Here is a 12,884-nt window from a genome sequence, read left to right on the forward strand (position 1 = left end):
TACTGGTGTTAATCAGATCAATGTCCCTGTTTTATTAGATAGTACTCACTGTATTTACTGTTGTTAATCAGATCAATGTCCCTGTTTTATTAGATAGTACTCACTGTATTTACTGGTGTTAATCAGATCAATGTCCCTGTTTTATTAGATAGTACTCACTGTATTTACTGGTGTTAATCAGATCAATGTCCCTGTTTTATTAGATAGTACTCACTGTATTTACTGGTGTTAATCAGATCAATGGCCCTGTTTTATTAGATAGTACTCACTGTATTTACTGGTGTTAATCAGATCAATGTCCCTGTTTTATTAGATAGTACTCACTGTATTTACTGGTGTTAATCAGATCAATGTCCCTGTTTTATTAGATAGTACTCACTGTATTTACTGGTGTTAATCAGATCAATGTCCCTGTTTTATTAGATAGTACTCACTGTATTTACTGGTGTTAATCAGATCAATGTCCCTGTTTTATTAGATAGTACTCACTGTATTTACTGGTGTTAATCAGATCAATGTCCCTGTTTTATATGATAGTACTCACTGTATTTACTGGTGTTAATCAGTTCTCCAGTCTTCTCTTCTTCGTCCTCCTCTAATGTGACAGTAATCTCCCCCTCTTCATCTTTCATTCCAAAAACGTCTTCATCTTCTTTCACTTCATCCTCCACTCCAAAAACTGCATCTTCCTCCTCTTCTTTCACTGAAACGTCTTTCTCTTCTTCTTCTTTCACGGTAACAGCCTCACCCTCTACTTGTTTTTGTATTGTAACAGCCTCCTCTTCCTCCTCCTCCTCCTCTTTCACCAGAGCTTCTTTCTCCGTCCAGCAGACCGCTTCTTTAACAGGAGGAGAGTAGCTTAGTGAACTCATGGTCGGAGATGTTAGCTAGAGATAATAGCTAGTTAGCATTAGCGACTAGACTAGTGCTAACTTAACCAGCCAGCTAGTTGACTTACAACGTAAATATTAAATTAAATGCGGTAGTTAGTTGTTTCCACATAAGTATGTTTAAATCACAGTGGTAATTAAACCACGAAATTGTCCAAACAGCTTGAATGTTCAGACTTTGTCGGCTAGCGAGCTACCGAGGTGGCTGCAGTTGTTGAAGAAGAGTTCCGTCCACTAGATTATACGTCACACTAGAAACATCGCCTGAAAGACACATATCGCCATCTGCTGTCTGGAGGGAGGAAACGCAGTTGAGGAGGGAAAACTATTTTTATTCTTCATTGAATTATAATATTATAAAGCAGTTTAGGGAAACGTTTTTTTTCTCTCCATTAAATATGAATATTATATCAACAAGTACAAAGAGCAACAAGTGTTTGATTAGTTCAGATTTTTTATGAGAATTTAAAACAAACTCTACATCTACTCCACATCTGTATTTCTGATTCAGTCAAATAACTAGATATCAAAATAAGCACCTAGTTATTGGTACCCTTGATAATGATGAGCAAAAATTACTGTATGAAATAAATAAATTAACTTTACCCACTACCAGGATATTTTAGCCCAAAACCTGGTTACCTCTCTGCTAGGAGGCTGAAACTTGGCCATAAGTGGATCTTCCAGCAAGACACATCAATATCCACAAAGAAATGGTTAATTGGGCACAAAAATCAACATTTTTAATGGCCATCTCAGTCTTCGGACTTGAACTCCATTGAAAATCTGTGGTTTGAATTGAACAGGGCAGTCCATAAGACAGACTAAATAAATCAAGGACCTGGAGAGATTCTGTATGGAGGAATGGTCTAAGGTCCCACCCAATGTGTTCTCTAATCTCATTAAACATTTCAGTGTTGTTATCCTCCCAAGGGGAGAGTGCTGGAGTATTGAAAACATGGGTGGCAATAATTCAGACCCCAACCTTTTGAGAATTACATTTTAAACTAAATCTCTTTCTCTGAGCAATTGTATTAGTATAAAATAATATAATTTCCTTTTTTTGTGTTGGTGTAACAATACATCATGTAGATGTATATAATGAACAGACTAGGTCTATACTGCTCCTACATGGTGTAACAATACATCATGTAGATGTATATAATGAACAGACTAGGTCTATACTGCTCCTACATGGTGTAACAATACATCATGTAGATGTATATAATGAACAGACTAGGTCTATACTGCTCCTACATGGTGTAACAATACATCATGTAGATGTATATAATGAACAGACTAGGTCTATACTGCTCCTACATGGTGTAACAATACATAATGTTGAAGTATATAATGAACAGACTAGGTTCTATCCTATTCTACTGTATCTGTATTCTACTGTATTACTCATCTCATATGTATATACTGTATTCTATACTATTCTACTGTATCTGTCTATGTATTACTCATCTCATATGTATATACTGTATTCTATCATATTCTACTGTATCTGTCTATGTATTACTCATCTCATATGTATATACTGTATTCTATACTATTCTACTGTATTTTAGTCTATGCCACTCTGACATTGCTCGTCGAAATATTTATATATTCTTAATTCCATTCCTTTACTTTAGATGTGTGTATTTGTTGTGAAGTTGTTACATATTATTGCACTGTTGTCCTTGAGTGGTCCAGCCAGAGCCCGGACTTGAACCCGATCAAACATCTCTGGAGAGACCTGAAAATAGTTGTGCAGCGATGCTCCCCATCCAACCTGACAGAGCTTGAGAGGATCTGCAGAGAAGAATGGGAGAAACTCCCCAAATACAGTTGTGCCAAGCTTCTAGTGTCATACCCAAGAAGACTCAAGGCTGTAATCGCTGCCAAAGGTGTTTCAACAAAGTACTGAGTAAAGGGTCTGAACACTTATGTAAATGTGGGATTGGGCCGTTGTCATCAAACTTCCATGATTAGTAAGAATTAGGGTAGATTTATAGGACTATTGTTTTTATGATTCATACATACTTTCCTAACCCTAAAATGTACCTAAATAATCTACAAGATCAGAGTATTTTTAAATCTACCAGTTGGTGTTGAAACAGAGACGAATGATGACTTTCTTGAATTGATCCCTAGTTTCTGACTCCGTGTATTCTATTGAGTCCGTCAACAAAATGAGAATGAAAAGGTATTTAAAGGCACAACATTCTAATTAAAGGTATTACCGTATTTAAAAGAATGGCTTAAGATGAAATGTACTCTAAACCCTATTGAATGAAAACTCCATGACAAAATCTGTTGGCCAACAACTGTGAGGGTTTTCAGCCAGGTATCAACACATGCAGAGTGTGAGTAAGCAAGACATACATTCCTAAATGGGGATCGGCCCCAGTCTCCTGGTAAAACACCAGAACCCTCCCCCTACAGCATTTATGTTCATTTTGAGAAAGTAGCACTACAGTCTCCGGGTAAAAAACTACTTTTGGGTAAAAAAGACGCGACACCTGTCTATGAATTTGAGAGGTTACATTGATGCTCCAGACACTCAACTAGTCTAAAGCAGACCAGTTTTATTGCTTCTTTAATCATAACAACAGTTTTCAGCTGTGCTAACATAATTGCAAAAGGGTTTTCTAATGATCAATTAGCCTTTTAAAATGATAAACTTGGATTAACTAACACAACGTGCCATAGGAACACAGGAGTGATGGTTGCTGATAATGGGCCTCTGTACGCCTATGTAGATATTCCATTAATAATCATCTGTTTCTAGCTACAATAGTCATTTACAACATTAACAATGTCTACACTGTATTTCAGATCAATTTGATGTTATTTTAATGGACAAAAAATGGCTTTCTTTTAAAAACAAGGTTATTTCTAAGTGACCCCAAACTGTTGAACGGTAGTGTACATCTACATCCTCCCATGTTGCTGAACCACTGATCAATAACTCCCTATTACAGGAAAAAACACTATTTCCATTGGTTGTTAGTACTGTACTGACCTCTCGTCCTCTGTCTCTCTCGTACTCTGCCTTGTGTATTTATCTTCAAAATATTCTTATAGTCCCAACATAGAACCAAATAGACTTCCCAAAAATAATATGGCATTTACTTTATTTCACATTTATTTAATCAGATATGTCAATTGAGAACCAATACGCATTTACAATGACAATCTGAATGAAGAAATACTAATATCAATCTATTTAATAATTAACATGTTTGAAATATCCCAATGATATAGTGAACAACATTTAGGGGTTTAGACTTGCATTCAATCAATCTTAAGTTCATAATCAAAACATTTTTTTTTTACTCTTTTAATACGATTTTTTCGACATGATCATGTCTTGAGCTGGAAAAAACATGTAGACCTATTTTTCAGTATGATTTCATTCATACAATATTATTTAATGTAGAATGAACAAAAACACAATTTCTCAATCAAAAACATAAGTCAGAACACAGCCTCTCTATTCTCTCATGTGATTTCAGGTCCTCTGACTGGGAAAATGTCTTTTCACAATGAGAGCAGTGGTATGTCTTCTCCTCCTGTGTATTAGTATGTTGGAAAGGCTTTTCTCCTGTGTGTGTTCTCTCATGCTTTTTCAAGCTCCCTAACCGGGTAAAACTCTTTTCACATCGGGAACATTTGTAAGGCTTTTCTCCTGAGTGTATTCTCTCATGCGCTTTCAGGCTCCCTCGATGGGTAAAACTATTTTCACTATTGGAACAGTGGTAAGGCTTTTCTCCTGTGTGTATTCTCTCATGCTCCTTCAGGCTCGCATACCACCTAAAATTCCTTCCACAGTGGGAACAGTGATAAGGCTTCTCTCCAGTGTGTCCCCTCTCATGTGGTTTCAAGCTCCCTAACTGAGTAAAACTCTTTACACCGTGGGAACAGTGGTACGGCTTCTCTCCAGAGTGTCTTCTCATATGTATTTTCAGGTTCCCTAACCCAGTAAATATCTTTCCACACTGAGAGCAGTGGTAGGTCTTCCTATCTTCTGTGTGTATTTCTTCATGTTGTTTCAGGTACCGTAACTGGGTAAACCTCTTTCCACACTGGGAACATTGGAAACTCTTTTCTCTTGTGTGTGTCCTCTCATGCTCTTTTAGGTTCCCTAACTTGGTAAAACTCTTTCCACAGTGGGAGCATTCGTAAGGGTTTTCTCCTGTATGCGTTCTCTCATGTACTTTCAGGTTCCTTAACTTAAAACTCTTTTCACACTGGGAACAGTGGTGTTGTCTCGCTGGTTTGGGCGTCTCTGGGTCTGGTTCCCCTGAAGGAGTCTCCCCGCTGTCAGAGTGAGAGTCTGGTCCCTCTCCTACCAAAGACAGAGTATTTAGTTCAATATTAAACAGAGAACTGAATTAAACCTCCATAAAATAAAACTGTCTTCCTGTGAGGCTAGATTCCTCAAAAACCTGAAGTCAGTTTTCAGAACATTACATAATTTAATAAAAACTTGGTGGCTGCCCTAATAATAATAATAATGTAGAACATAAAATCTAATCTTTCTCACATGTTTATAGGCTGAGCAGAGCTCTACAATAGGGAAAGGGGGATACCTAGTCAACTGAATGGATTCAACTGAAATGTGTGTCCCGTATTTAACCCAACCCCTCTGAATCAGAGAGGTGCGGGGGGCTGCCTTAATAGACATCCACGTCATCGGCAGCCAGGGAACAGTGGGTTAACTTCCTTGCTCAGGGGCAGAATGACAGCGTTTTTACCTTGTCAGCTCGGGGATTTGATCCAGCAACCTTTCGGTTACTGGCTCCTACCTGCCAGGCTACATAATGTCGTATTTTAGGCTGAGCAGAGCTCTATAATAATAGATAATGTCATGTTTATAGGCTGAGCAGAGCTGTATAATAATAGATCATGTTTATAGGCTGAGCAGAGCTGTATAATAATAGATAATGTCATGTCTATAGGCTGAGCAGAGCTCTATAATAATAAATAATGTCATGTTTACAGGCTGAGCACAGCTCTATAAAAATAGATAATGTCATGTTTACAGGCTGATCAGAGCTCTATAATAATAGATAATGTTTATAGGCTGAGCAGAGCTCTATAATAATAGATCATGTTTATAGGCTGAACAGAGCTCTACAATAATAGATAATGCCATGTTTATAGGCTGATCAGAGCTCTATAATAATAGATAACGTCATGTTTATAGGCTGATCAGAGCTCTATAATAATAGATCATGTCATGTTTATAGGCTGAGCAGAGCTCTATAATAATAGATAATGTCATGTCTTCAGGCTGATCAGAGCTCTATAATAATAGATAATGTCATGTTTATAGGCTGAGCAGAGCTCTATAATAATAGATAATGTCATGTTTACAGGCTAATCAGAGCTCTATAATAATAGATAATGTCATGTTTACAGGCTGATCAGAGCTCTATAATAATAGATCATGTCATGTTTCCAGGCTGATCAGAGCTCTATAATAATAGATAATGTCATGTTTACAGGCTGATCAGAGCTCTATAATAATAGATAATGTCATGTTTATAGGCTGAACAGAGCTCTATAATAATAGATAATGTCATGTTTATAGGCTGAGCAGAGCTCTATAATAATAGATAATGTCATGTTTATAGGCTGAACAGAGCTCTATAATAATAGATAATGTCATGTTTATAGGCTGAGCAGAGCTCTATAATAATAGATCATGTCATGTTTACAGGCTGATCAGAGCTCTATAATAATAAATAATGTCATGTTTATAGGCTGAACAGAGCTCTATAATAATAGATCATGTTTATAGGCTGAGCAGAGCTCTATAATAATAGATCATGTTTATAGGCTGATCAGAGCTCTATAATAATAGATAATGTCATGTTTATAAGCTGAGCAGAGCTCTATAATAATAGATAATGTTTATAGGCTGATCAGAGCTCTATAATAATAGATCATGTTTATAGGCTGAGCAGAGCTCTATAATAATAGATAATGTCATGTTTATAGGCTGAGCAGAGCTCTACAATAATAGATAATGTCATGTTTACAGGCTGAGCAGAGCTCTACAATAATAGATAATGTCATGTTTACAGGCTGATCAGAGCTCTATAATAATAGATAATGTCATGTTTATAGGCTGAACAGAGCTCTTTAATAATAGATAATGTCATGTTTATAGGCTGAGCAGAGCTCTATAATAATAGATCATGTTTATAGGCTGATCAGAGCTCTATAATAATAGATAATGTCATGTTTATAGGCTGAGCAGAACTCTATAATAATAGATAATGTCATGTTATAGGCTGATCAGAGCTCTATAATAATAGATAATGTCATGTTTATAGGCTGATCAGAGCTCTATAATAATAGATCATGTTATAGGCTGATCAGAGCTCTATAATAATAGATAATGTCATGTTTATAGGCTGAGCAGAGCTCTATAATAATAGATCATGTTTATAGGCTGATCAGAGCTCTATAATAATAGATCATGTTTATAGGCTGATCAGAGCTCTATAATAATAGATAATGTCATGTTTATAGGCTGATCAGAGCTCTATAATAATAGATAATGTCATGTTTATAGGCTGAACAGAGCTCTATAATAATAGATAATGTCATGTTTATAGGCTGATCAGAGCTCTATAATAATAGATAATGTCATGTTATAGGCTGATCAGAGCTCTATAATAATAGATAATGTCATGTTATAGGCTGATCAGAGCTCTTTAATAATAGATAATGTCATGTTATAGGCTGAACAGAGCTCTATAATAATAGATAATGTCATGTTTATAGGCTGATCAGACCTCTATAATAATAGATCATGTTTATAGGCTGATCAGAGCTCTATAATAATAGATAATGTCATGTTTATAGGCTGAACAGAGCTCTTTAATAATAGATAATGTCATGTTATAGGCTGATCAGAGCTCTATAATAATAGATAATGTCATGTTTATAGGCTGATCAGAGCTCTATAATAATAGATAATGTCATGTTATAGGCTGATCAGAGCTCTATAATAATAGATAATGTCATGTTATAGGCTGATCAGAGCTCTATAATAATAGATAATGTCATGTTTATAGGCTGATCAGAGCTCTATAATAATAGATAATGTCATGTTATAGGCTGATCAGAGCTCTATAATAATAGATAATGTCATGTTATAGGCTGATCAGAGCTCTATAATAATAGATAATGTCATGTTTATAGGCTGAACAGAGCTCTATAATAATAGATCATGTTTATAGGCTGATCAGAGCTCTATAATAATAGATCATGTTATAGGCTGATCAGAGCTCTATAATAATAGATAATGTCATGTTTATAGGCTGAACAGAGCTCTATAATAATAGATCATGTTTATAGGCTGATCAGAGCTCTATAATAATAGATCATGTTATAGGCTGATCAGAGCTCTTTAATAATAGATAATGTCATGTTATAGGCTGATCAGAGCTCTATAATAATAGATAATGTCATGTTTATAGGCTGATCAGAGCTCTATAATAATAGATAATGTCATGTTTATAGGCTGAACAGAGCTCTATAATAATAGATAATGTCATGTTTACAGGCTGATCAGAGCTCTATAATAATAGATAATGTCATGTTATAGGCTGATCAGAGCTCTATAATAATAGATAATGTCATGTTATAGGCTGATCAGAGCTCTATAATAATAGATAATGTCATGTTATAGGCTGATCAGAGCTCTATAATAATAGATAATGTCATGTTTATAGGCTGATCAGAGCTCTATAATAATAGATAATGTCATGTTTATAGGCTGAACAGAGCTCTATAATAATAGATCATGTTTATAGGCTGATCAGAGCTCTATAATAATAGATCATGTTATAGGCTGATCAGAGCTCTTTAATAATAGATAATGTCATGTTATAGGCTGATCAGAGCTCTATAATAATAGATAATGTCATGTTTATAGGCTGATCAGAGCTCTATAATAATAGATAATGTCATGTTTATAGGCTGAACAGAGCTCTATAATAATAGATAATGTCATGTTTACAGGCTGATCAGAGCTCTATAATAATAGATAATGTCATGTTATAGGCTGATCAGAGCTCTATAATAATAGATAATGTCATGTTATAGGCTGATCAGAGCTCTATAATAATAGATAATGTCATGTTATAGGCTGATCAGAGCTCTATAATAATAGATGTCATGTTATAGGCTGATCAGAGCTCTATAATAATAGATAATGTCATGTTTATAGGCTGAACAGAGCTCTATAATAATAGATAATGTTTATAGGCTGATCAGAGCTCTATAATAATATATATTACTATTCCAGTCAGTGTTATAGGCTGCAGTTGATCCATTGTTAATAACGTTTTGTTGGTGTCCCACTTCATCTCTAAAGTAATAATGGACATTACTATCTCTCTAAATTATATGTTTTTGTTTAGCCACACCTTTCCTTCAAAATTGTTATTTTGAAGACTTACAAACGTTTGCTAATATGTTCAGTCTCCCCATAACACATGTCCATTTCATGTCAATAATGCATCTTATTTTATGTATTTCTCCAACATTATTTAGAAATCTGCTTTTTGTTGGTATACACACTCCACACAAGGCCTACAATAGACACACATCAAAAGTTTCATTTATAACTTGTTTGCCATTCTGTGAGACAATTAAGTTGTTATTTTGTGGTGGGAGGGACTCTGATGGTATACACATGTCACAGTTAAGCAATAAGACCAGAGGAAGTGTGGTATATGGCCAATATAGCACGGTTAAAGACTGTCCTTATGCACAACACAACACAGAGTGCCTGGATACAGCCCTTAGCCGTGGTATATTGGCCATATATCACAAACCAGAGGTGGCTTATTGCAATTATAAACTGGTTACCAACGTAATCAGAACAGTAAAAATACATGTTTTGTCATACCCGTGGAATACGGCCTGATATACCACGGCTGTCAGCCAATCAGCATTCAGGGCTTTAATCACCCATTTTTAAATGTAGCTTTAACATTATATTATAACATAAATTCCTAGAGTACAGAACAACATTTTCAAGTATAGAATTTCAGTATGCTGCTTTAAAACAACACATTCGTTCAAACCCTTTGGACAGTTAGAGTCCGTTTTTAAGACAGTACTTACTGGTGGTAATCAGATCTCCTGACTCCTCTGTCAATATGACCGTTATCTCTCCCTTTCTTCACTCCAAAAACTGCATCCTCTTCTTTCTCTTCCTCCTCTTCTTTTACAGTAACATCCCCCTCCTCCTTCACTCTGAACGCGTCTTCCTTCTCCTCTTTCATGACAATGTTCAGCCACAGAGCTTCTTTCTCCGTCCAGCAGACCTATCCTTCTTTAGTAGGCGAGGAATACATCAGTGAGCTCATGGTCGGGGATGTTAGCTAGCTAGTTAGCATGAGCGACTAGTTTAGTGCTAGGCTAACTTATCAAGCCAGCTAGTTGACTAACAATGTACCTATAACATTTAAATGGGGGCAATTAACTAGATGTCAGAAGTATATTTAAAACACAGAGGCAAATATGCACAGAAACAGTCTAAATGTTTCGGCTGTTGGCTACCAAGGTGGCTGACTCGCTGTTGTTGATCCGTTCCGTCCACTAGATTATACGTCACGCTGCAGCATCGCCTGAAAGACGCACATCGCCGTCTGCTGACTGGAGGGAAATGCAGTTAAGATTGTTGTTTTTTTTGCACACAAATTTATTTTTCATTCCTTTCATGAAATAATAATATTATATTGAGACGTTCAAATAGAGCACTGCATATTTTAAGTGAGAATTTAAAACATACTATCATTGTATTTAAGGCAGTTTCATATTCATATTTATTTTTATTTTATTATTATTTAATTTTTATTATTTTTTTTAGTTTACAGTAATGTATTCGCTAACTATTATTATTATTTTTTGTAGTTTTTTAGTTTGCACAGATCTTTATTTAACTTGTTGTAAATAACAGTAACATGCAAAACATAAACATAACATAACATAACAGCCAGAGGGAATCCAAAGAAATTAGAGAAAAAAAATATATATATTATATCAAATCAAATACAGACATATATCGAATACATTTTTTTGACATATTGTTTTGTATACGTTTTAAAGATTCTACGTACTGTTCCAAATCAGATAAAAAAATTAAGAAAAGGGGCTTTTTCTTCATAAATTTTGATTTGTGGATAAAAGATTTTCCTAATAAAATAAAGAGATTTATGACATACTCACGTTCAATTGTGGAATCAGTGTAGTAAAATAATATGTCAAACTTAGTAATATCAATGGTTGTATGCAATTTGCGGCTAAGATATAGTTTTACATCAGTCCAAAACACTTCACTATATAAACAATTACAGAATAAGTGTTCAATAGATTCAGTTTCTAGTTCACAAAAACTGCATTCACTGGTAACGTCAAATATATATTTAGAAATCAAGCTATTACACGGATAGCATCTATGGATTATCTTAAAGGAGATCTCCTTTACTTTATTGGTCACCATAAATCTGTGTGGAGTGAGCCAAGCACGGCGCCAGTTTACATCAAACGATGAAGCCCAACAAAATATCGCAGAGGGAATAGACTTCCTGTAGAAAATATCCCTTATTAAACGATTGTTGAATTTCGTATCTAGTAGACCAATGCCATTCAACTGAATATCGCTTACAATCGGAGATATTCCAAAATATGCATTATTCTGAAGTAAAGTTTTTATCCCACTAGGTATAGCTTTAATAACAGTGTCATATTCCTTGCTTGAAACCTCAAAGTTGTATATTTCCATAAATTCTCTCTGTGTAAATAGATTCCCACTGTTATTAACCAATTGGCTGACAAGAACAATGTTTTTCGAGAACCATTTATGGTTAAATAACATCTTATTTCTATGTAATATTGACCCATTGTTCCAAATAAAACATTTATGAGGTGAAAAGTTGTGTTTATACAACAAAGCCCAGCACATTAAAGCCTGCTTGTGAAAAACCGCCAGTTTCACAGGAATTTTACCCACAATATATGGACATTGTAGTAAAAAATTAAGCCCGCCGAACTTCTGAAAAACAAAATGAGGTATAATACTCCAGAAGCTATGAGGATTTTTTATGTACCTTTTAATCCAGTTGACCTTTGATATCTGATTGAAGAGAGTGAAATCTAAGACATTTAGACCGCCATCACAAACCCTGTTGGTGATAACATCTCTTTTTATCTTATGTGGCTTGTTTTTCCATATGAAGTTGTACAAAAGCCTATCTAAGGTACAGCAAGTGGATTTGGGAATGTCAATAGATGAAAAAAGATAGGATGCACGAGATAGGCCCTCAGCTTTGGATAAAAGCACCCTTCCTTGAAGACTTAAATCCCTCCCTAACCATGAGGATAATTTTTTTTTGACAGATTCAGTTACAGGGTTCAAATTAAGATCATTCATAGCCTTAAGATTTTTGGTGATCTTTACACCGAGGTAGGTTACAGTATCTTTTTCAGAGATGTAACAATCTGCTGGGTTGATATATATATATATAAAATATATATATAGTTCTGTGAATATCTGAACCATTTGCATCCAAAAATAAACTGCTCACATTCAGGAGATAAACTTTGTAAGGACTGTGTGTGTTTTTGTGTAAATAGTTTCTGAAAAAAGTGTGTCCAGCTCAAACGCTGATTGTTGCGTCATTGGAAACTGTCCGTTGTAAAGAGGGTTCTAAACGAGCTTTCTAAAGAGCGTTCTAAAACAGAGTTCTAAATGAGTGTTCTAAAACAGCGTTCTAAATGAGCGTTCTAAATGAGTGTGTCCATCTCAAACGCTGATTGTTGCGTCATTGTAAAGTGTCAGTTGTAACGGGGTTCCAACCTACTAATCAACCCGCTTCACTGTAGAACGGCTGGTATGAATAATAACAATGGCTGGGCTGATGGGCACTTCAGTGAGTTGGAGCCTTTGATTGCCCTGCCTCTGGGAGCCTGTCG

General features: G+C 35.4%; 1 long non-coding RNA gene across 1 annotated transcript; it reads right to left on the reverse strand.

The window, feature by feature from the left end:
• Positions 1-3,998: 3,998 nt before the first annotated feature.
• On the reverse strand, positions 3,999-10,563 carry LOC123735845 (uncharacterized). Its single transcript, XR_006765801.1, has 2 exons — positions 10,032-10,563; positions 3,999-5,229 (listed from the first exon to the last, which is right to left on the reverse strand). It is a non-coding gene; the product is annotated as an uncharacterized lncRNA (long non-coding RNA).
• Between the last annotated feature and the right edge of the window lie 2,321 nt (positions 10,564-12,884).

Source organism: Salmo salar, unplaced genomic scaffold (assembly GCF_905237065.1).
Source record: "Salmo salar unplaced genomic scaffold, Ssal_v3.1, whole genome shotgun sequence".
NCBI classification, from domain to species: Eukaryota; Metazoa; Chordata; class Actinopteri; order Salmoniformes; family Salmonidae; genus Salmo; species Salmo salar.